This window comes from Lithobates pipiens, unplaced genomic scaffold, assembly GCF_037356315.1.
Source record: "Lithobates pipiens isolate NorthernLeopardFrog02 unplaced genomic scaffold, aLitPip1_a1.2 Scaffold_27, whole genome shotgun sequence".
In the NCBI taxonomy this organism is placed as follows: Eukaryota; Metazoa; Chordata; class Amphibia; order Anura; family Ranidae; genus Lithobates; species Lithobates pipiens.
In genome coordinates, this window is record NW_027507788.1 from 140,098,190 (window position 1) to 140,120,410 (window position 22,221).

Consider the following 22,221-nt stretch of genomic DNA (forward strand, 5'->3'; position numbering starts at 1 on the left):
AGCTGCCAGGCCGGAAGCCTGAGGCCTTTCCCGGGGGCATCTGGCTGCTAGGCTGTCTGGCGGCCTATCCAGAAGCAGAACAGTGTAGGGTTGTGACTGTGGGCTTTTAGTCCAACCAGAAGTAACGGTTCCACTGGCCGGGGAACCAGTTGTGGTTGGTGGTAGAGGGGAAGCTGTTGCCACTAAGGGACCATCCACCTTGTTACCAGAGACCACTATGAGTAAGCTGAGGCCAGTACCAGAGTAGACTTCTCATCGGTCAGGGATGGTGAAGAAGTGTGAAAACCTCAGCAAGTGCCAAGTCAGGGACCCAGCGGGAGAGCAGAGGTGATGCTTGTGGAGCATCAGTGGGTGCCCACAGTGAGTGATTGTGGGGTAAGTTGAGAACTGTTTGAGTTAAATAGTTGGATACAATTACAGTTAGTAACTTCTACAAGATTGTTGCCATAGGAGACAGCGGTCCTACCTGTACAGAAGTGGTGTCTGGCTGGAGGCCTTCACCTGTATAGCTGTCTGCCTATAGAAGTTACGGACTCTGCCAATTAACATTGCATCTACCTAAGGGTGTCCTGGCCCTAACCCTCTCTCCCACAGTTCTGTTCAAGAGACAATAAATCTCTTTTTGCATTCTAAAAGTGTCTGGCTCCCACCCTTTCATCTTGCATTACACCCACCATGCCTTGCAACCCACTCTACACAGAAGAATGTCAGCTATCCCTGACTTTGGAGATCACCATTGGGCTTCAGGGGCCTTGGGACTTTGCTACATTTATTTTAAGTAATTATTAATGTACAATAGTATTACTTTCAGCGCTGTCATTATACAAACAGATTATTGATGTATATAGTAAAACACCAATGATCTATTGATGCAGATTTGTTAAAGTGGTAGTAAACTCTGTACTACCACTTGTATTGGTGGCGGCCGGTGGTAAATTTTTGGCGGAAGGCGGGCAAGCCAAACCCCCCCCCCCCACCCAATTGATAGCTTTCCTTGCTCGACTGCAGCAATGGGTTTCCATTCCTCTGCTCTCCACGGGCATCACTGTGGCGTCCGTTTCCTCCCTCCTCTTCAGCGGCCAATTGGGACACTTCTCTTTTTGACCAATCGGAAAAGGGGTCTAAAACCTGCTTCTGATTGGCTGGATTGAGGATCAGTGTTTCAATAGCGAATATTCATTCACCGTTTTAACATCTAGGTGGGCTCCTGGCGCAATGCTCTTCACCACAAGCCCATCCTATTTTGAAGCCTCTGGCTCTAATCAAGTGCTTCAAAAAACAACCTTGCCGCTGTAATTCACGAACCCAGTGTCCTGAAAAGGCCTGGACGCATGAATATTGGGTGGCGGTGTCCTGTCAAAATAGCATCTGCAGACAGAGCATGGGAGTGGCGACTGTGGATAGAATGGGAAACGCTCCGCTGCCCCTAATGCCGCGTACACACAAGCAGACTTTTCGATGGACTAGGTCCAATGGTCTTCCCAATGGACTTTCACCGGAGATACGACGGACTTTCCAAATGAACAGACTTGGCCACACACAATCACACCAAAGTCCGACGGATTTGTACATGATGATGTACGACCGGACTAGAATAAGGAAGTTCATAGCCAGTAGCCAATAGCTGCCCTAGCGTCGGTTTTTATCCATCTGACTAGCATACACACGAGCGGATTTCTCGATAGGAACTGGGGCCGGCGGAAAATTTGAAACATGTTCTATTTCTAAAGTTCGTCAGATTTTTGGACAGCAAAGGTCCTATGGAGCCCACACACGATCGAATTGTCCAACGGATTTGTTCCGTTAGACCTTTGCTTTCAAAAAGTCCGGTCGTGTGTACCCAGCATAATGGACGGTCCGTCACCAACTTGTATCTACAGGCAAGCCTGTAATACCTGTAGGTACTGTGAATATCTTCTAAACTTGGGTCTTGTTTACAGTGCCGGACCTTCAGATCCTGTGCCTGAAATGTGTGGGAGTGACATCATTGCAGCTCCGGGCAATCAAAAGAAGACAGACAGGAAAAACATGTCAGCCCACTCAGCGGTGACTTTACAGCACTGGAGGGCTTCGTTCCAAGGTGAATATTTCACCTTGCAATGCATACTAGCACATTATGCAATTGACTTGCAGTTTTTTTTTTTTTTTACTTTGGTTAATTTATTATTAATATTGTACAGGATTTATATCAGTGTTGCTAACCCTCATTATTTTTACTGGCAGCCAGTAAAAAACAGGCAATTTTCTCCTGTCAGTAAATGCCAGTTTAGTGCCGGGCTCCTGAAGAGCATGTGCTATGTGTTTTTGTTAAAATCACTTGCGACTATATGAATTGTCGGCTCCCGTAATACAGAGAACACTCAATGAGTGTTCTCTGTATTGGGAGCCGACAATTCATTCATTGATAAAAAAAAAAAAGCGTGATGTTCCCCTAAATTCAATTACCAGGCCCTTCAGGTTTGGTATGGATATTAAGGGGAACCCCGTGTCAATTAAAAAAAAAAAAAATTGACGTGGGGTCCCCCTAAATATCCATACCAGACCCTTTATCCGAGCACGCAACCCGGCAGGCTGCAGGAAAAGAGGGGGGCGAGAGAGTGCCCCCATCCTGAACCGTACCAGGCCACATGCCCTCAACATTGGGAGGATGCTCTGGGGGTCTGTGACCCCTCAAATCACCATGTCCCCATGTTGATGGGGACAAGGGCCTCATCCCCACAACCCTGGCCGGTGGTTGTGGGGGTCTGCGGCCGGGGGGCTTATCAGAATCTGGAAGCCCCCTTTAACAAGGGGACCCCCGGATCCCGGCCCCCCTGTTTAAAATGGTAAGAGGGTACAAAAGTACCCCTACCATTTCACAAAGAATGTGTAAAAATTGGTTAAATAAGACAAACACACTTTTGAAAAATTCCTTTATTAAAAATAAAAAAAATAAAAGATTCCAGCGGTGCTAATCCACTCTTGCTATCCAGTGACGGATGATCATCTCTCCGGGGTCCAGCGATGGCTGATCTGATCCAGCGACGGGTGATTTTCAGTCCAGCGCAGTCCATCCATGCATCCGTCTTCTGTCTCCACTGAGGAGACACTGCGGGGATCCCAGTGCTGACGTTTTTTATATTAGGAGGGCGGGGCCAACTGTCACTTGACCTCGCCCCCTCTGACACTTGTGAGGAAAGCCAGGGGTTCCCCAATGACGTATGGGTGACCCCGCCCCCCTCTGATGTAACGCAGGTTTCCGTTACATCAGAGGGGGGCGCGGTCACCCATACGTCATTGGGGAATCCCTGGCTTCCCTCACAAGCGTCAGAGGGGGCGGGGTCAATTGATGGGTGGCCCTGCCCTTCTAATATAAGAAACGTCAGCGCTGGGATCCCCGCAGTGTCTCCTTAGTGGAGACAGAAGACGGATGCATGGATAAACTGCGCTGAACTGAAAATCACCCGTCGCTGGATCAGATCAGCCATCGCTGGACCCCGGAGAGATGATCATCGATCGCTGGATAGCAAGAGTAGATTAGCACCGCTGGAATCTTTTTTTTTATTTTTTTTATTTTTAATAAAGGAATTTTTTAAAAGTGTGTTTGTCTTATTTAACTATTTTTTACACATTCTTTGTGAAATGATAGGGGTACTTTTGTACCCCCTTACTATTTCAAACAGGGGGGGCGGGATCTGGGGGTCCCCTTGTTAAAGGGGGCCTCCAGATTCTGATAAGCCCCCCGCCCGCAAGACCCCCACAACCACCGGCCACGGTTGTGGGGATGAGGCCCTTGTCCCCATCAACATGGGGACATGGTGATTTGAGGGGTCACAGACCCCCAAAGCATCCTCCCAATGTTGAGGACATGTGGCCTGGTACGGTTCAGGAGGGGAGGCGCTCTCTCGCCCCCCCTCTTTTCCTGCGGGCCTGCCAGGTTGCGTACTCGGATAAAGGGTCTGGTATGGATATTTAGGGGGACCCCCACGTAAAAAAAAATTAATTTGACATGGGGTTCCCCTTAATATCCATACCAGACCTGAAGGGCCTGGTAATTGAATTTAGAGGAACCCCACACTTTTTTTTTATCAATGAATGAATTGTCGGCTCCCAATACAGAGAACACTCATTGAGTGTTCTCTGTATTACGGGAGCCAACAATTCATATAGCTGCAAGTGATTTTAAAAGACTTTTATTCCTGCATAAATGACACTTTGTGCAGGGACAGTTCTAAGCATGGGAAACATGCGCCCCATTCACAGGCATTCTATAGACACCCCCCAGGTATGTAATTTAAAGGAATATTGCACTTTTATTGTTTCACTTTAATCATTATTAAAATCACTGCTCCTGAAAAAACGGCCGTTTTTAAAACTTTTTTTGCATTGATCCATGTCCCCTGGGGCAGGACCCGGGTCCCCAAACACTTTTTAGGACAGTAACTTGCATATTAGCCTTTACATTTTTTAGATTTCTCTCACAGACTTGTACAGGGTGTTCCGGCTTTTCGAATTTGCCATGAACAGCTCAAATTGTTCACTGTTTGCTGTCGCTGTCCAATTATTAAAAGTCAGCAGCTGCAATATTTGTAGCTGTTGACTTTTCTTTCTTTTTTTTTTTTTTTTAAGTGCAAACTCCGCTTAAGGCCGGGTTCACACCGCTGCGATGCGGGAACGCCGCGAATCCGCGGCGTTTTCCCGCATCGCATTACTCCCGCCGGCAGTTCACACTGCCCTATGCGGACGGCTGGGAGTGTCAATGATATGTTAATGACACCCCCAGATCCGTCCGCATATCGCAGTGCGATCTGCCGACTCGCACAGGAATCGGATCGCATGGTGTGAACCCCCATGCGATCCGATTCTGTTGCGGACCAAAAAAAGGGTCCCGTGCGAGTTTGCTGCGGGACCGATGCGAATTCAGCCATACTATCTGTATGGCTGTACTCGCATCGCTACGGAGATCGGATGTGATTTGCGGTGCGAATCACATCCGGATCTCCCCCCGCAGCAGTGTGAACCCAGCCTTAAGTACATTTTAAGTAACTGCTCTGTCATAAGTCATGACTTCTTGAGTGATGTAATCTTAGTTCCTTCACAAATATCACTCTTACAAAAAAAAAAAGTCAGTATTCTGCTTTGCCTCATAATCACTATAGCATGTCTGAAGACGCTGCTCTTTCTCTAATAAGCACACACTTTATCTAGCAAAAGATTCCTTGGCAGCGGTGGGATTCGAACCCACGCCTCCAGAGAGACTGGAGCCTAAATCCAGCGCCTTAGACCGCTCGGCCACGCTACCAGCTGGTTAGTGCAAGTTGTGTATACAATTGTGAGAACAAAGACTGGAGGTGCCAAACGTTCTTTATAGTGTGCGAATATCTTTTTTCATTGTAGTATATATTTGTATACATTGTACGTTATTACTGCTGTAATTATAGAATTCATCCTAAATAAATCCGGAGGGTGATGCAGGTGGTATAATATATTTTAAAAGTGATATAAACAGAAAAAAATTTAGTTCTCCAATAGTTTAACATTCATTGCATGGTGCTATACTACAAAATGTTTTGTCTTACTCGGTTACCACGTGCCCCAGTGGCCTAATGGATAAGGCACTGGCCTCCTAAGCCAGGGATTGTGGGTTCGAGTCCCATCTGGGGTGGAATTTCTGTTTTTATATTTGGGATACATTTTGAATTATAAACAATCAATTTTCACATTTGGCAAACGACTTTAGGGCCCATTCACATTGGGATCTCGCTGTGATTCTACCCGTGATCCAAAAGCGTACCAGTATGTGTTCATGTGCCATTCATTTTCAATGGCACAGTGTAGTTTTGCCGCTATTGTCGTGCGATAAATAGCCCTTCAATCGCGGCAAACTCCACGAATCATGTCGCCAAAAAATGTGTTAAAAAGAAGCTAGAGATGAGATTGGAGCAAAAAGGCGCTAGTAAAAAACACGTCAAATCCAACTCCAAAAAAGTGTACAGGAGTTACTTTGCTGCCTTTTGGAGCTCAGGTCGTGTTTTTGAATAGCATGTTTCTGCTCCCATCTCTTTAGCGCATTTAGGGTGCCTGGAACGCAAAGACGTGTTGTCAAAATGTCACACACAAAATGCAAAAAAAAGCAGGAAAAAAGCGTCCGTGACGCTAATATGTGCATGCAGCCTAAACTTAGTATAAAAGACATTTGGAGTATAGCAATTATTTACTATATGCAGTTTTGATAATGGTGATAATGTCAATCCATGGTGCACATATCATATCACAGTAACTAATATCCCTAATAAAAGTTTAGCTAAAATTAATATTTTAGGCATTTTTAAAATTAACAAATAATTAGCATAATAATTTGTACAGAATATTTTCAACGTATATAAAAAGAAGAAAGCAAAAGCATGTCACACAGGGTAAATATTAGGCTGAACATTAGAGTTTGCAAGAGCCGAAATAGCTCAGTTGGGAGAGCGTTAGACTGAAGATCTAAAGGTCCCTGGTTCGATCCCGGGTTTCGGCAAATCTTTTTGATGATAATGACAGAGTTGGTGGTAAATTATTTAATTCACAAGCCAAAAAAAATCTATTGTGTTTGGTAATTTTATTTTTTTTTTTTTTTTTTTTTTTTAAATATCCTCCTCTTACTGCTTTTGATATTTTTCTAATCCAGTGGAACTATTAACAGCAGACTGTATTTTTTGCAAATAAAAGTGACAGCTATGCTTATTACAAATAAAAGCTGGGAACCAGTTCTATCTTTAGGAGGAAATGCATATTTATTATTTTGTAATGCAGGAGGGGTTTGAAATTTGGAGGGGTTATCGCAGTTTTACACAAAAAAAAGTTATTGTCAGAAGTGGGATTCGAACCCACGCCTCCAGAGGAGACTGCGACCTGAACGCAGCGCCTTAGACCGCTCGGCCATCCTGACTTGTAAAACTGATTCTTCCATCGACCATCACACCCAACTATTGTTCAAACACTTGAGCAGAAATGGAGAAACATGAAAATACATTATTGGCAATATTTTGAACAGAATAGAGTCTATTTAATCTATTACAATTTTTATTATTTAAACTATTATAATTTACATTGCAAAATTTGGGCAATAGTATGACCTAAAGTAGGTTTCTTACTAAAAATTTGCGCATCTTAAAATGTTGCTCAAATATTGCAAGATATAAAAAAAAAAATGGAACTACCACTATTTTTTTTTGAGGGTCTATACTTTCAGAAAATGCATTTTGGGGTGTTTTAAGTAATCTTCAGGCTTAAAATATTCCAACATATGCGCCAAAAACGCAAAAAATGGCTCTGACAGTGAATAGGTTAATTTAAATTGACACTAAATCTTCGTTTTTATTTTTTTTTAAATAACAAACATGTCATACTACTTACCTCCACTATGCAGCTCGTTTTGCACAGAGTGGTCCCCCAGCGCCCGGGTCATTGGATTTGATTGACAGCAGCGGGAGCCAATGGCTGCGCTCAGTGGCGGCTGGTGAAGTTTTAGGATGGGGGGACGCAATAATCCGCCCCTCCACATTTGACTCCTCCCACTTCTCATAAGCCACACCCCTTATATAATCCACATCATATACCAGGCTGCACATTATACACAGGGCTCTGCACATCATATACCAGGCTGTACATTATACACCGGGCTCTGCACATCATATACCAGGCTGTACATTATACACAGGGCTCTGCACATCATATACACAGGGCTCTGCACATCATATACCAGGCTGCACATTATACACAGGGCTCTGCACATATACCAGGCTGCACATTATACACAGAGCTCTGCACATCATATACCAGGCTGCACATTATACACAGGGCTCGGCACATCACATACACAGGGCTCTGCACATCATATACCAGGCTGCACATTATACATGAGGCTCTGCACATCATATACCAGGCTGCACATTATACACAGGGCTCTGCACATCATATACCAGGCTGCACATTATACACAGGGCTCTGTACATCATATACCAGGCTGCACATTATACACAGGGCTCTGCACATCATATACCAGGCTGCACATTATGCACAGGGCTCTGCACATCATATACCAGGCTGCACATTATACACAGGGCTCTACTAAAACAACCTGTAAATCGCACATATCTGCATTCTGCAACCTGTAAATCGCACATATCTGCATTCTGTAAAATGGCACATAACTGCATTATGCAACCTGTAAATCCCACATATCTGCATTCTGTAAATCACACATAACTGCATTCTGCAACCTATTAAATCGCACATAACTGCATTCTGTAAATCGCAAATAACTGCATTCTGCAACCTGTAAATTGCACATATCTGCATTCTGCAACCTGTAAATCGCACATAACTTCATTCTGCAACCTGTAAATCGCACATATCTGCATTCTGTAAATCGCAAATAACTGCATTCTGCAACCTGTAAATCACACATATCTGCATCCTGGGGGGGGGGTTGGGTGCTGCCGCCAACCACCAAAAACCTCCAGTGTTTTGTCTGCACCGCTCCACGTCTCCAGCCACTCACTTGTGCAGCACGCATTTAAAAACCACAGTTCCCATGATCCCTGGTTTCTGCATAGCAAGTTCCTCCTTCAGCCTGATTGCCTCAAGCATTCTGTTGCCAAGAAGGAGGAGCGGAGCAGAGGTGGGGGGTGTTACACGGAGCCTACAGAAAAGTGCAAAGCAGAGTGCCAGCTGCTGCACACTGAGCCCAGTCCTCTCTTGCTGAATAATAATACCTGTCCACATATTTGTACATTTACGCAATCAATCAAACCATGTTAGCAATCATATGCATGGGGAAATTAAAAAAAATACTTTTTCTAGCACGATTGGATATTAAAAGTGAATACAGCTCCACCTTATTTTGCCAGCATTAATTTTGCAAAGCGAACATTGCACAGTAAATATTCACTTTGTTAGGTGAACAGCCTCTGCTCTGTATATAAACCCCTATTTATGAAAATGCACAGCAATGTTATCCTTTTGATGACTGTTGTTAAAGTAGAACTTCAGATAGTTCTGATAGCTGCCCCCGAACACTAAATGAAGTTTAAATGGGGGGGTTTGGGGGTGCTGCCGCCGAACATCGCACAGTTTGTAAAGTTCATATGGGGGGTGGTTTCTGCTGCTCCCGCCCGACCACCAGATATCAATCCATCCAATCATGACCCAAGACACCGGCTTTTGCTATTTGCTATTATTTAATATAATATAATATATAATATAATATTCCTTGGTTAATTTAATTTATATTTTTTGACATATTAGACACTTGGCACTTTATTATTGAAGATAGCGCAGCACTATTTATTGTATTAAGCCGAACATGAAGTCACACTGATCGGCCTCACCCCTTTTGTCAATTTATGCATTGAGGTGAAAAACCTCCTGTAATGCTGCAGCCCTCCGAGCCCCCGTTAAGGGCAATAAGTAAATACCCAAAAAAGTGAATAAAATTTAAATCGTGATTAAAATCCCTCCTTGTTATCTCTTAATAAGAATATAATATTAAGGATCTTCAGTCTTTTTTAGCACTTGGCACTTTTTATTTAGCACTTTCAATTAGCACTCTGCACTTTTGGTTGTTGTGGCTAGATTGTAGAAAACGTAACATATATTATAGCTTTCCTGGGATAATTTAATATAATATAATTTAATATTCCTTGGTTAATTTAATTTATATTTTTTGACATATTAGACACTTGGCACTTTATTATTGAATATAGTGCAGCACTATTTATTGTATTATCTCTATTTTGGGTTGGCTGGCCTGTTTTGAGTGTTTGCAGATGTTTTCTTTATTTTTTATTTTTTGCACTTAATATCCATGTATCCATTTTTGCTCTTGAGTATTTTTATTTTCTTTGCTTCATGTTCAGCTTGCCCACATCTGTGCGACTTCATACAAGTCGCAAGTCGCACATGTATTTGCACAAAAATAGTGCAGGAACCTTTTTCAAAGACTCACGTCGCACCGATTTGAACAGTTCCGTAGCGGCAAATAGAGTGCAACTTGTCATGCAACTTTGATCTGTCAGGTCTGTTTAATGGCATCTAGGTCTTACTCCGTAGGGTTATTTTATATATATATATACATATATATATATATATTTTTTTTTTTTTTTTTATTGAGTTGGCCCACCCTTTGCAGCTATAACAGCTATAACAGCTTCAACTCTTCTGGGAAGGCTGTTCACAAATTTTAGGAGTGTGTCTATGGGAATGTTTGACCATTCTTACAGAAATGCATTTGTGAAATCGGGCACTGATGTGGATGAGAAGGCCTGGCTCGCAGTCTCTTTCATCCCAAAGGTGTTCTATCAGGTTGAGGTCAGGACCTTGCTTTTTGAACTGTTGCAAAGTCATGTTGGAACAAGAAGTTCCCACAAAGTTGGGAGCATGAAATTGTACAAAATGTCTTGGTATGCTGATGCCTTAAGAGTTCCCTTAAATCAAAATAAACGGTAGTTGTTTAAGGATAAAGATATTCAAGGGCCATGTATTACTATCCTGCTCCATCAAGAAGGTACCAGCCATTCGGACACCCTGCTCATTGGGAATGCTCAAGTACAATGCCTCAATGTCAGTAGCCCCGGGACCTGGACCTGTGTTTGAGCAGGTCCATCGCGTCGCAGATATAAGAAGGTAAACTTAGAACATGAGGCATTATAAATGTATCTACAAATTTGCTGTCATTTTCCATTAGGGAGCCGATTCCTGAAACTATCGGTCTCACAAGTGGGGATTGCATATCTTTGTGAGTTTTTGGAAGTGTGTAGAAAGTGGGCATGTGGTCATGGACAAAAAGGCCTAGCTTGCAGTCTGTGCTCTAATTCATCCCAAAGGTATTCTATCTAGTTAAGGTCAGGACTCTGTGCAGGACAGTCAAGTTCCTTCACCCCAAACTCGCTCATCCATGTCTTTATGGACCTGCTTTGTGCACTGGTGCACAGTCATGTTGGAACAGGAAGGGGCCATCCCAAAACTGTTCCCACAAAGTTGGGAGCATGAAATTGTCCATAATGTCTCAGTATGCTGACGCCTTAAGAGTTCCCTTCACTGAAAGTAAGGGGCCAAGCCCAACCACTGAAAACAACCCCACACCATAATCCCCTTTCCACAAATGATTTGGACCAGTGCACAAAGCAAGGTCCATAAAGACATGGATGAGCGAGTTTGGCATGGAGAAACTTGACTGGCCTGCACAGAGTCCTGACCTCAATCTGATAGAAAACCTTTGGGATGAATTAGAGGGGAGACTGCGAGTCAGGCCTTCTCTGCCACATCAGGGCCTGATGGGCCTCACAAATGTGCTTCTGGAAGAATGGTAAAACATTCCCATAAACACACTCCTAAACCATTTACAACAAACGAGGGAGGAGCCTGACAATGGCGCCGACAATGGCACTGACAATGGCACCGTGACGATCCGAGATCTCTCCTCCCCTGCTAAGATGAAAGGAGTTGCCTCTGATCTCGCATTCCCCGCACCCCTTAAAAAATTTTATTTGGAGAAATCTGAGGAGGAAACCAACAATTGAATATGAAGAAAAAATCATACAAGTTTTTCATGATTTGTCACAAGAAACTTTGAGAAGAAGAAGGACACTCAAACCCTTGTTAAAACCCTTTCAAGACCAGGAAATACAGTATAACTGGGGTTTTCCTGCTTGTCTGATTGCTAAGAGAAATGGAATAAGTGCTAGACTAAGCTTTATCGAAGAGATCCCGGACTTTTGTAAAAAAAATAGAAATTCCAATACTGGGAGGGGAGGGGGAGGGACGACTGCAGTGCGGTGACCGAAGTAGAGCGGAGAGAATATAACGGAGGTGGGGGGGGGGGGGGGGGGTAGGACGTTCGGCATGCAGGTGAGGCCACCCTCCTTGTAAAATAGGAGAAGTAGGCCTAATGCGCCGAATAGATTTCCACCTCAAACAAAGGAGAGCAGTGAAACACTCTTTGCTCTTGAGACCATAGGGTCAAAATAGCAACAGTTAAGGGGGGGAGGGGGGAAGGGAGGCGGGAAGAAGAGGGAAGGGTGGGATGGTGATTGTTTTAGGAAGAATAATGGATTCCTCTGCCTTGATTGGATGTAAGAGTGCCCTGCAAGAGTGCCGCTGCAGGGGGACCCCAGCCTGTACCCCCTAATAAGGGTTCGGGGGCCCCCTGGGGGGACATGCGGGGATTGGGTCAGGAATGGAGGACATAAGTAATATAAAAATTTTGACCTATAATGTTCACGGCCTGAATTCACCAGGGAAGAGACTAGGGATGAGCTTCGTGTTCGAGTCGAACATATGTCCGACTCGAACATCGGCTGTTCGCCCGTTCGCGCCAAATTCGTGTGGCGCTCACGGCGCACAATGCACTGCGATGGCGCAGTGCATTGCTGGCTCATGATTGGCCAAGCATGCACTGTGACCCCGCATGCTTAGCCAATCACAGTGCCGGCAGCGAGGAGAGCCATGATTGGCCACAGGCAGGATGCCTGTGGCCAATCATAGCTCAGGCTGTGTAGTACACGCCCCACACTATACAAGCCCGCCAGCGCGGCGGCCTTGTGTAGTGTGTTGGCGTCTGAAGCAGTTAGTGGGTGTTCTGTGTACCTTCAACACAGTATACACCGATCGTTATCGGCCGATTTTTCGTTCTTGCTCTTCTGTAGTGGTTGTTGTCTGCGTGCCCTGAACGCAGTATACACCGCTATATTCACCTATATAGCTAGCGATATATCTATCTTTTATAATAGAGCTTGCAGTCAGTGTTAGGAGCTTGTGCGTGCTGTCTGCATGCTCTGAACCCAGTATACACCGCTATATCCACCTATATAGCAAACTATCTTGCTCGTTTTAAATAGAGCTTGCAGTCAGCGGTAGGAACTTGTGCGTGCTGTCTGCGTGCTCTGAACCCAGTATACACCGCTATATCCACCTATATAGAAAACTATCTTGCTCGTTTTAAATAGAGCTTGCAGTCAGCGGTAGGAGCTTGTGCGTGCTGTCTGCGTGCTCTGAACCCAGTATACACCGCTATATCCACCTATATAGCAAACTATCTTGCTCGTTTTAAATAGAGCTTGCAGTCAGCGGTAGGAGCTTGTGCGTGCTGTCTGCGTGCTCTGAACCCAGTATACACCGCTATATCCACCTACATAGCTCTTCTCTATTTGAGCCATCTGCCATCTGCAGGAGTTAGTGGAAGTTGTGTGTGCCTCCAGCACAATATACACTACCCAATTGCTGTTTTTCCCAACTCCCTTCAGGCCATTACCATGTCTGGAAGGCCAGCAAGGAGAGGCAGACAGGCGCGAGCCGATAAAAGAGGGCAAGCAGGCTCTGTGTCTAGAGACAACAGTGCTGGTCGTGGACGCGGTGCATCGTCATCATCAGCACGTGGCCATGAGACACGCTTGTCCTTCTTTTCGGCAGCTGGACATGTTGAGCCGCAACATGCCAACGACTTAGTAGAGTGGATGACCAAGCCCTCTTCATCCTCCTCATCCTCTCTCACCCAGTCTCAGGGTACTAGCAAAGCAGCTGCCAAGGCATCATCTTCCCTCCTCTCAATGTCATCATCAGTGACTCCTTCCCTAGACCCACCACGTCCTCCTGAGGAGTCTCCTGAACTCTTTGAGCACAGTGTTGGGTACATGCTCCAGGAGGATGCCCAGTGTTTTGTAGGCTCTGATGATGATACTCAGCTAGAGGAAGGCAGTAGCATGAATGAGGAGAGCGGGGATGCTCAAGAAGGACAGCAATCTGGCAGTCATGTTCCACAAGCTGCAGCATACTGCCAGGTTTGCTCCAGCGATGAAGAGGGAGGGGATGATGAGGGCACTGACTCCACGTGGGTGCCTGGTAGGAGAGAGGAGGAGGAGGAGGCACATGTCCAACGAGGCAGGATGCCCTCCGGGGGCCAGCTTAGGGGCAGCACACCGACTGAATCACACCGCAGAGCTCCGCCTGTGCAGGGCGCGTTATTCTAAAAGTTCTTTGGTGTGGGCCTTTTTTGAGACAAGTGCATCAGATCGCACCACTGCTATTTGCAACATATGTCTCAAGCGTATCTCGCGGGGCCAAAACATCAGCCACTTGGGCACCACATGCTTGACCAGACATATGTTGACCTGCCATGCAGCTCATTGGCAACCGTACCTCAAAGACCCACACCAAAGAACAAAGCGGACCTCTCCTTGCTCCTCATCAGCTGGGATCTCCAACCCCACTAGACCTTCAGTCCTCTCTGAAACCCGCTCTGAGAGGAATGAAGGTGTAGAATTAGGTGTGTCACAGCCAAGTGCTTCCGGGCACTCTGCTAGCAGTACACCCACGTCTGATTATAGCAGGCAAATGTCCCTGCCCCAGCTGCTGGACCGGTGAAAGAAGTTCACTCCCAGCCATCCACATGCCCAGCAGTTGAATGCTAGCTTGGCTAAATTGCTAGCACTTCAACTGCTGCCTTTTCAGTTGGTAGACTCGGCCCCCTTCCGTGAGTTTGTACAATGTGCGGTTCCTCAGTGGCAGGTCCCCAAACGCCACTTTTTCTCACGGAAGGCGATTCCGGCTCTCTACCGGCATGTGGAAGGCAATGTCCTTGCCTCGCTGGACAGGGCGGTCAGCGGTAAGGTGCATATTACCGCTGACTCATGGTCCAGCAGGCATAGACAGGGACATTATCTGTCTTTCACGGCCCATTGGGTCACTCTTCTGGTAGCTGGGAAGGATGCAGGACAAGGTGCAGTAGTGTTGGAGGTTGTTCCGCCACCAACGCCTCCAAAATGCTACTATTGCTTGTGACACACCTCTCTCCTCCACCCCCTCCTCTTCTTCTTCCTCCATGGCCTCTTCCAGTGCTCTGTCCTCAGAACCAGCGGTACTCCATAGGCGTTCCAGGGGCTACGCAAGTACGCAGGCAAAACGATGCCATGCCGTGCTTGCGCTGGTTTGTGTGGGGGACAGGAGCCACACTGGGGCGGATGTTTTGTCAGCTCTGCAGGGGCAGGCCGAGAGGTGGTTGACGCCACGCCAGCTTAAGCCAGGAATGGTGGTTTGCGACAATGGCACCAACCTCCTCTCCGCCCTCCGACAGGGACAACTGACCCATGTGCCCTGTGTAGCTCACGTCTTTAACCTGGTGGTGCAGCGGTTCTTGGACAGGTACCCGGGCTTACAGGATGTCTTGAAGCAGGCCAGGAAAGTCTGTGTGCATTTCCGCCGATCATTTAATGCCTGTGCTCGGCTGGCTGAGCTCCAAAAGGAGTTGAACCTGCCCAAGAACCGCCTTATATGTGACATGCCCACCAGGTGAAACTCAATGTTGGCCATGCTGCAGCAGCTGCACATGCAGCAGAGGGCCATCAATGAGTACCTGTGCGACTACGGCACCAGGACAGGGTCAGGGGAGCTCGGTTTTTTCTCACCACGCCAGTGGGACATGATCAGGGATGCATGCACTGTCCTGTCACCGTTTGAGGAGGCCACAAGGATGGTGAGCAGTGACAGTGCATGCATCAGTGATACTGTACCTCTTGTCCACCTCTTGGAGCATACGCTGCGTGGAATAATGGACAGGGCACTTGAGGCAGAACAGAGGCAGGAAGAGGAGGACTTCCTTGCCTCTCAATGCCCCCTTTATCCAGACAGTGTTCCTGCTGTGCCACCCATCACACAGGAAGAGGATGAGGAGGAGGAGGAGGAGGATGATGATTGTGTCAGCATGGAGGTGGAGGCTGGCACTCAGCATCAGCAGCAACAGTCTTGTAGGGATGATTTACAGTCCCAAGAAACCCGTGGACTTGTACGTGGCTGGGAGGAGGTAGCTGCGGATCATGTTGTCCTTAGTGACCCAGAGGACTCCGGACCGAATGCCTCAGCTAACCTACGCTGCATGGCCTCCCTGATCCTGCAAAGCCTGCGGAAGGATCCTCGTATTCTTCGGATCAAGGAGAGGGACCATTACTGGCTGGCCACTCTCCTTGATCCACGGTACAAGGGTAAGGTTGCCGACCTTATCTTGCCATCGCAGAGGGAGCAGAGGATGAGACATCTCCGGGAGGCCTTGCAGAAAGGTCTGTGCAACGCGTTCCCAGAGACTGGGAGGTTACAAACTCCTGGTCCTGGACAACGTGTTGCTGAGGCATCGGTCAGAAGGAGCGGTGGAGAAGGTGGCCGTCTGACCGGTGCTTTCAGACAATTTTTTAGTCCGCAGCCCCAAGGTATGATTGGTTCCAGCAACCATCGCCAGTGTCTGATTTACATGGTGCAGGAATACCTAGGGGCAAGGTCAGACTTGGACACCTTTCCCACCGAAAATCCTCTGGCTTACTGGGTCTTGAGGATGGATCACTGGCCAGAGCTTGCACAGTATGCAATTGAGCTACTGGCCTGTCCTGCATCCAGCGTTCTTTCGGAACGCACCTTCAGTGCTGCTGGTGGCTTTGTTACCGATCACAGGGTGCGCCTGTCCACTGAATCAGTTGATCGACTTACCTTCATCAAGATGAATCAGTCTTGGATCACCCACAGCTACCAAGCACCTGAAGCTGATGTAACCGAATAATTTTTTTTTTAAATATCACATCCCTTCAAAACTGCCTATGCTGATGCTGAGTGACTGTCCTGTTATGTTGATTGTCTATCCTCTTCCTCCTCCGCTGATATGTTGGAAGAACATTTCTGGTTCTGGGTGATGCCATCAGCCCAATTTTTCTGCCCCTGTTTAACAGGGGCATTTAATTACAATTTTTGATGCAATGCTTTGCAGCAGGGCTAATTCCTGCACTACAACTAGAGTATATGGGAGAGGTTGCAGTGTGGTGGCACCAGCACCAGTGTCTAAGGCCCAATTTTTCTGCCCCTGTTTAACAGGGGCGTTTAATTACAATTTTTGATGCAATGCTTTGCAGCAGGGCTAATTCCTGAACTAAAACTAGAGTATATGGGAGAGGTTGCAGTGTCGTGTCACCAGCACCAGTGCCTAAGGCCCAATTTTTCTTCCCCTGTTTAACAGGGGCGTTTAATTACAATTTTTGATGCAATGCTTTGCAGCAGGGCTAATTCCTGCACTAAAACTAGAGTATATGGGAGAGGTTGCAGTGTCGTGGCACCAGCACCAGTGTCTAAGGCCCAATTTTTCTGCCCCTGTTTAACAGGGACATGTAATTACAATTCTTGATATAATATTTCACAGGAGGGCCCATTCCTGTGCCCACCCAGAGTAACTGTGAGGACTTATAGTGTTGTGGCACCAGCACCACAACCACCAAAGGTCAATTTTTCTACCACTGTTCAACAATGGCATGTAATTACAATTCTTGATATAATCGTTCACAGCAGGGCGCTCCAGCGCCCACCAAGAGTCACTTTCAGGGCTTACAATGTTGTGGCAAAACCAACACCTTGTTCCGCCATTTCTGCAGAGCATATAGGGCAGGCCCCTACTTTCAAACATCCAACTTACAAACATCTCCTACTTGCAAACGGAAGGAGACAACAGCAAGTGAGATGAAAAAAGATGTACGACAAAACAAATTATACAGGGGTGATAACCCTTCCCTATGTTTTCCAAAAAGCTTAAAAATAGTTTTTTTGACTGGAGCTACACTTTAAAAATGTACCAGTTGAAAATTACCAACAGATTCAACTTAAAACAACAAACCTACACAGTCCCTGTCTTGTTTGCACCGCCTGTATACTGCTGTTCTGAGTATATAGGGCCTGGGGGCCACACGCACTTCCTTTTTTTAATATGGGTACGGGGTTCCCCTTAATATGTGTACAAGACCCAAAGGGGCTGGTAATGGGCAGGGAGGGCTACCCATGCCATTTTTCTCAATGATTTTCAACCATATTGCAGGAACCAGATATAACATTAAAACCGCAAGCAGTTTTAAATTATGTTATTTCCGTTAAATGTCATTTTGTGCAGGGACTGTTCTAATCACGGGAAACACGTGGCACTTCACAGGCATACTACAGACACCCCCCAGGCACGATATTTAAAGGAATGTTTCACTTTTTTTTCACTTTAATCGTCATTAAAATCAGTGATCCCACCAAAACGGCCATCGGTGGCGGTCGGGACCCCCGTGAGTCTGCCGCGGGCATACCCGCGATCGTCTCATGGGGTGGCTGAATGGAGGAAATGCTGTTGTAAACAGCATTTCCCCATTCTGCCTAGCAACTAGTGACGCTGATCTCTGCTCCATGTGATTGAAGCAGAGATCAGTGTTCACTAAATGAAAGCCCAGCCCCCCCACAGTTAGTAACACACCCCTAGGAACACTTAACCCCTACACTGCCACCCACTGGTTAACCCCTTTACTGCCAGTGTCATTTACATAGGAATCACTGCATTTATATAACAGTGATCGCTGTATAAATGACAATGGTCCCAATGGTCCCAAAAATGTGTCAAAAATGTCCGATGTGTCCGCCATAATGTCGCAGTCACAATAAAAATCGCTGATCGCCGCTATTACAAGTGAAAAAAAAATAATACAAAATTATTAATAAAAATGCCATAAAACTATCACTATTTTGTAAAAGCCATAACGTTTGCGCAAACCAATCAAGTTTTTTTACCAAACATATGTAGAAGAATACGTATTGGCCTAAACTGAGGGAAAAAATGTTTTTTTATAGATTTTTGGGGGATATTTATTATAACAAAAAGTTAAAAATAATGCGTTTTTTTTTTCAAAATTGTCGCTCTATTTTTGTATATAGCGCAAAAAATAAAAACCGCAGGGGTGATCAAATACCACCAAAAGAAAGCTCTATTTGTGGGAAAAAAAGGGTGTACATTTTGTTTGGAAGCCACATCGCACGACCACGCAATTGTCAGTTAAAGTGACGCAGTGCCGAATCGCAAAAAGTGGTCTGGTCTTTGACCAGCAAAATGGTCCGGTCTGTAAGTGGTTAAAATGGTAATTTTACCAAAAGTAATGTACAAATTTCAGATGTTACCAATAGGGATACCGCAGAGCTTCTTCAAGAAAATAAAAAAAATGCTTATAAAATATATTTGGCAAAATAAAAAGCCAAGAATAAAATTTGCACTTATCGCTAGGAAAAGGGAACATGGGGGACTGGCAACCCCAGACATAAATAGATATTATAAAGCAGTAGTTTTAGCACGCATGATAGAGTGGACAAATGAAAATAGTGGGAAAAAGTGGGTAGAGATAGAAAAAACAATAAGTAGAAGTACATTACACAAAAATATTTGGTTAACATGAAAATATAGGATACTGGACCAGGACACACACGACCTGACTAAAAATGTTTTTAAAATTTGGGACACAGTGTATCGGAAAGAAAAATGGGAGTACAATTCTCCCTTAATGGCCCTCACGGGAACCAATTTTTTTTCACTGAGGAGAGAGATATTCACCACACGGAAAATAAACAATCCTCAATTGAAAAATGTTATCACAATGGGTAAGACCAAAACACGACAAGAAATAGAAAAATCGAAAGGATGGAAGATAAGCGAATGGAATCAGCTTCAAATAAAACTTTGTAAAATCACTACCACATCCAATACGGGACAAAGGGGAGAAGATGTTCTTGGAAAAGCTCTGCTACACACAACAGCCACTAAAAAATGGAATATCAAAAGTGGATGGAATATTATCAGATTTAGAAGGACAAGGAAGACAGGCCTATATAGACCAATAAGAAAAAGATTTGGATTTAAAATTCGATGACTGCCAAGTTGAGAAGATGATTGGAGCCGCATATAAGAATGTTTGGGACATGAATACCATCGAAATTAACTACAAATTGTTAGCTAGATGGTACTTGACCCCGGTGAGAAAATAGAAATACTAACGGAGAGTTCACCACTACGCTGGAGGAATTGCAATCAAAGGGCAACACTGGTGCATATCTGGTGGGAATGCCCAAAAATAAAGGCGTATTGGCAAGAAACAGTGTGCTTCATAAAAGAGATAACATTAAATTACATTTTTGGATGTGCGCTGTAATCCAATTTTCTGTTTGTATGGTCTTATAGCTGCACAATCTTTAATGCAATACATTTTAGAGTGTGCCCCCCCCCCTCAAAGTCTGATTTGTTTGTATATTGTATGGGTCCTGACCAGATAACTTGGGCTGGAGCACCCCATCCCCCGCCATTACCTCTTATTAGTGTCCACCTGTGTTATTGGAGGAGTCCTTCAGTTCTCCCACATAGAGGAGTGTATTTCCCACAGACAGGTTTGACTTCATGAGTAGTTGAGTATATGCATGAGAGTGTTTTCGAAGGTTGAGAGGCACTTGAAGGAAGATTTTATGCACATTTGTGTCTGAGAGTACACTGCCTGTTATCTCTCCCCCTGCCCATGCCTGTCTGCACTCTCCTGCTGAACTCTGGTTTCACACTGAAGACAGTTTTCAGGCGTTTTAGCGCTAGAAATAGCACCTGTAAAGCGCCTGAAAACTGCCTACCATGCCACCCCAGTGTGAACGCCCGAGTGCTTTTACACTGGGGCGGTGCACTTGCGGGATGGGAAAAAAGTCCTGTAAGTGTCATTTTTCGAATGAATGAAAAGCGCCTGAAAGGCGCTTTGGAATCACCCCAACAAGGACGCTTTCAACCCCCTGCTAGCGGCTGAAAAGCACCACAAAAACTACAGTAAGGTGCAGCTAAAACATTTTAGCAGCGATTTACTGCCAACACGGCCACAGTGTGAAAGTAGCATAACCATTTGCCCCTTATCTCCTTATCTCCTTATCCATCCTGTTGCCATCTTTTTCAATATATCCATCGCTGTGGAATTTTGATTCTAGGTGGTTATTTACTGTAGCTAATCCCATGTTATATGGATGATTCTCATCATTACTACCCCATTGTCAGTTCTATCCGCTGACTAACTCATCGAGGATTAAGTGCACTTTTCACCTGGATAATTTCACCTTGTGATACTGTTTGATGAGTAATATTCCTCTGCTAGCGACATACAGTGCTCAGCACAAATGAGTACACCCCAATAGATTTGTCAGAAAACCTTTGCTTTCCTTTCATAAGCAACATTTTCTATAGGACACTATACTACAAAATCAAAGGTGATATTTTTTTCATAATTTTTTTTTTTCAATGTTATTTTTAATAATTTATTTTGATTTATTTACTGCTTTTATTTTTCATTTTCTGTTTTTCTTCTTTAAATTTGTTGTGGTATATTAACTTTTTATAGATAAAACACACACGTATATATATATATATATATATATATATATATATATATATATATATATATATATATATATATATATCCAAGATGGAAAAGCTCCCTCTTGTGGCTGTATACAATATCAACACTACATAAAAAATATATACAGACATCACAGTGCATATTCAAAATACATCCATAGAAATACAAACTCACTATATCATATTATATATATATAATGATTTTGTATTTCTATGCATATATTTTGAGTATGCACTGTGATGTCTGTATGTATTTTTTATGTAGTGTTGATATTGTATACAGCCACAAGAGGGAGCTTTTCCATGTTGGATTGCATTATATTTTAATCTTATGCCACGTACATACGACCAGACTTTTTAAAAGCAAAGGTCCAACGGAACGAATCCATCGGACATTCCGATCATGTGTGGGCCCCATCGGACCTTTGCATGCCAAAAATCTGATGGACTTTAGAAATAGAACATGTTTTAAATTTTCCTGCCGAAACGTTACCAGACTCAGTTCCTAGTGTGAAACTCGTTTGTCTGTATGCTGGTCCAACGGACCAAAAAAGACGTACGGGCAGCTACAGCACCTGCTTGCGACAATGTTTCCAGCGTGATCCTATCACGCTGGTTCTCCGTGACAGGGTACTGTACATCTCGCGCTGGCTGCAATAGAATAAACAAATTTTACTGTTGCAGCGAGTGCGAAAGGGAATGCCCCTCCAAGGCCCTTTGGTCTGTTATGGATTTTAAGGGGAAGCCCCTATGCCGAAAAAATGGCGTGGGGGTCCCCCCAAAATCCATACCAGACGCTTATCCGAGCACGCAGCCCAGCCAGTCAGGAAAGGGGGTGGGGACGAGCGAGCACCCCCCCTTCATGAGCCATACCAGGCCGTATGCCCTCAACATGGGGGGGTGGGTGCTTTGGGGAAGGGGGGTGCCCTGCGGGCCCCCCACCCAAAGCACCTTGTCCCCATGTTGATGAGGATAAGTGCCTTTTCCCGACAACCCTG

General features: G+C 45.0%; 4 non-coding genes across 4 annotated transcripts; 2 read left to right on the forward strand and 2 right to left on the reverse strand.

Moving 5' to 3' along the window:
* Positions 1-5,199: 5,199 nt before the first annotated feature.
* On the reverse strand, positions 5,200-5,281 carry TRNAL-UAG (transfer RNA leucine (anticodon UAG)). The gene has a single exon. It is a non-coding gene; the product is annotated as a tRNA-Leu (tRNA).
* A 290-nt stretch (positions 5,282-5,571) lies between these two features.
* Positions 5,572-5,644, forward strand: TRNAR-CCU (transfer RNA arginine (anticodon CCU)). The gene has a single exon. It is a non-coding gene; the product is annotated as a tRNA-Arg (tRNA).
* A 785-nt stretch (positions 5,645-6,429) lies between these two features.
* On the forward strand, positions 6,430-6,502 carry TRNAF-GAA (transfer RNA phenylalanine (anticodon GAA)). The gene has a single exon. It is a non-coding gene; the product is annotated as a tRNA-Phe (tRNA).
* Positions 6,503-6,830: 328 nt separating this feature from the next.
* TRNAL-CAG (transfer RNA leucine (anticodon CAG)) lies at positions 6,831-6,913 on the reverse strand. Its single transcript has one exon. It is a non-coding gene; the product is annotated as a tRNA-Leu (tRNA).
* Between the last annotated feature and the right edge of the window lie 15,308 nt (positions 6,914-22,221).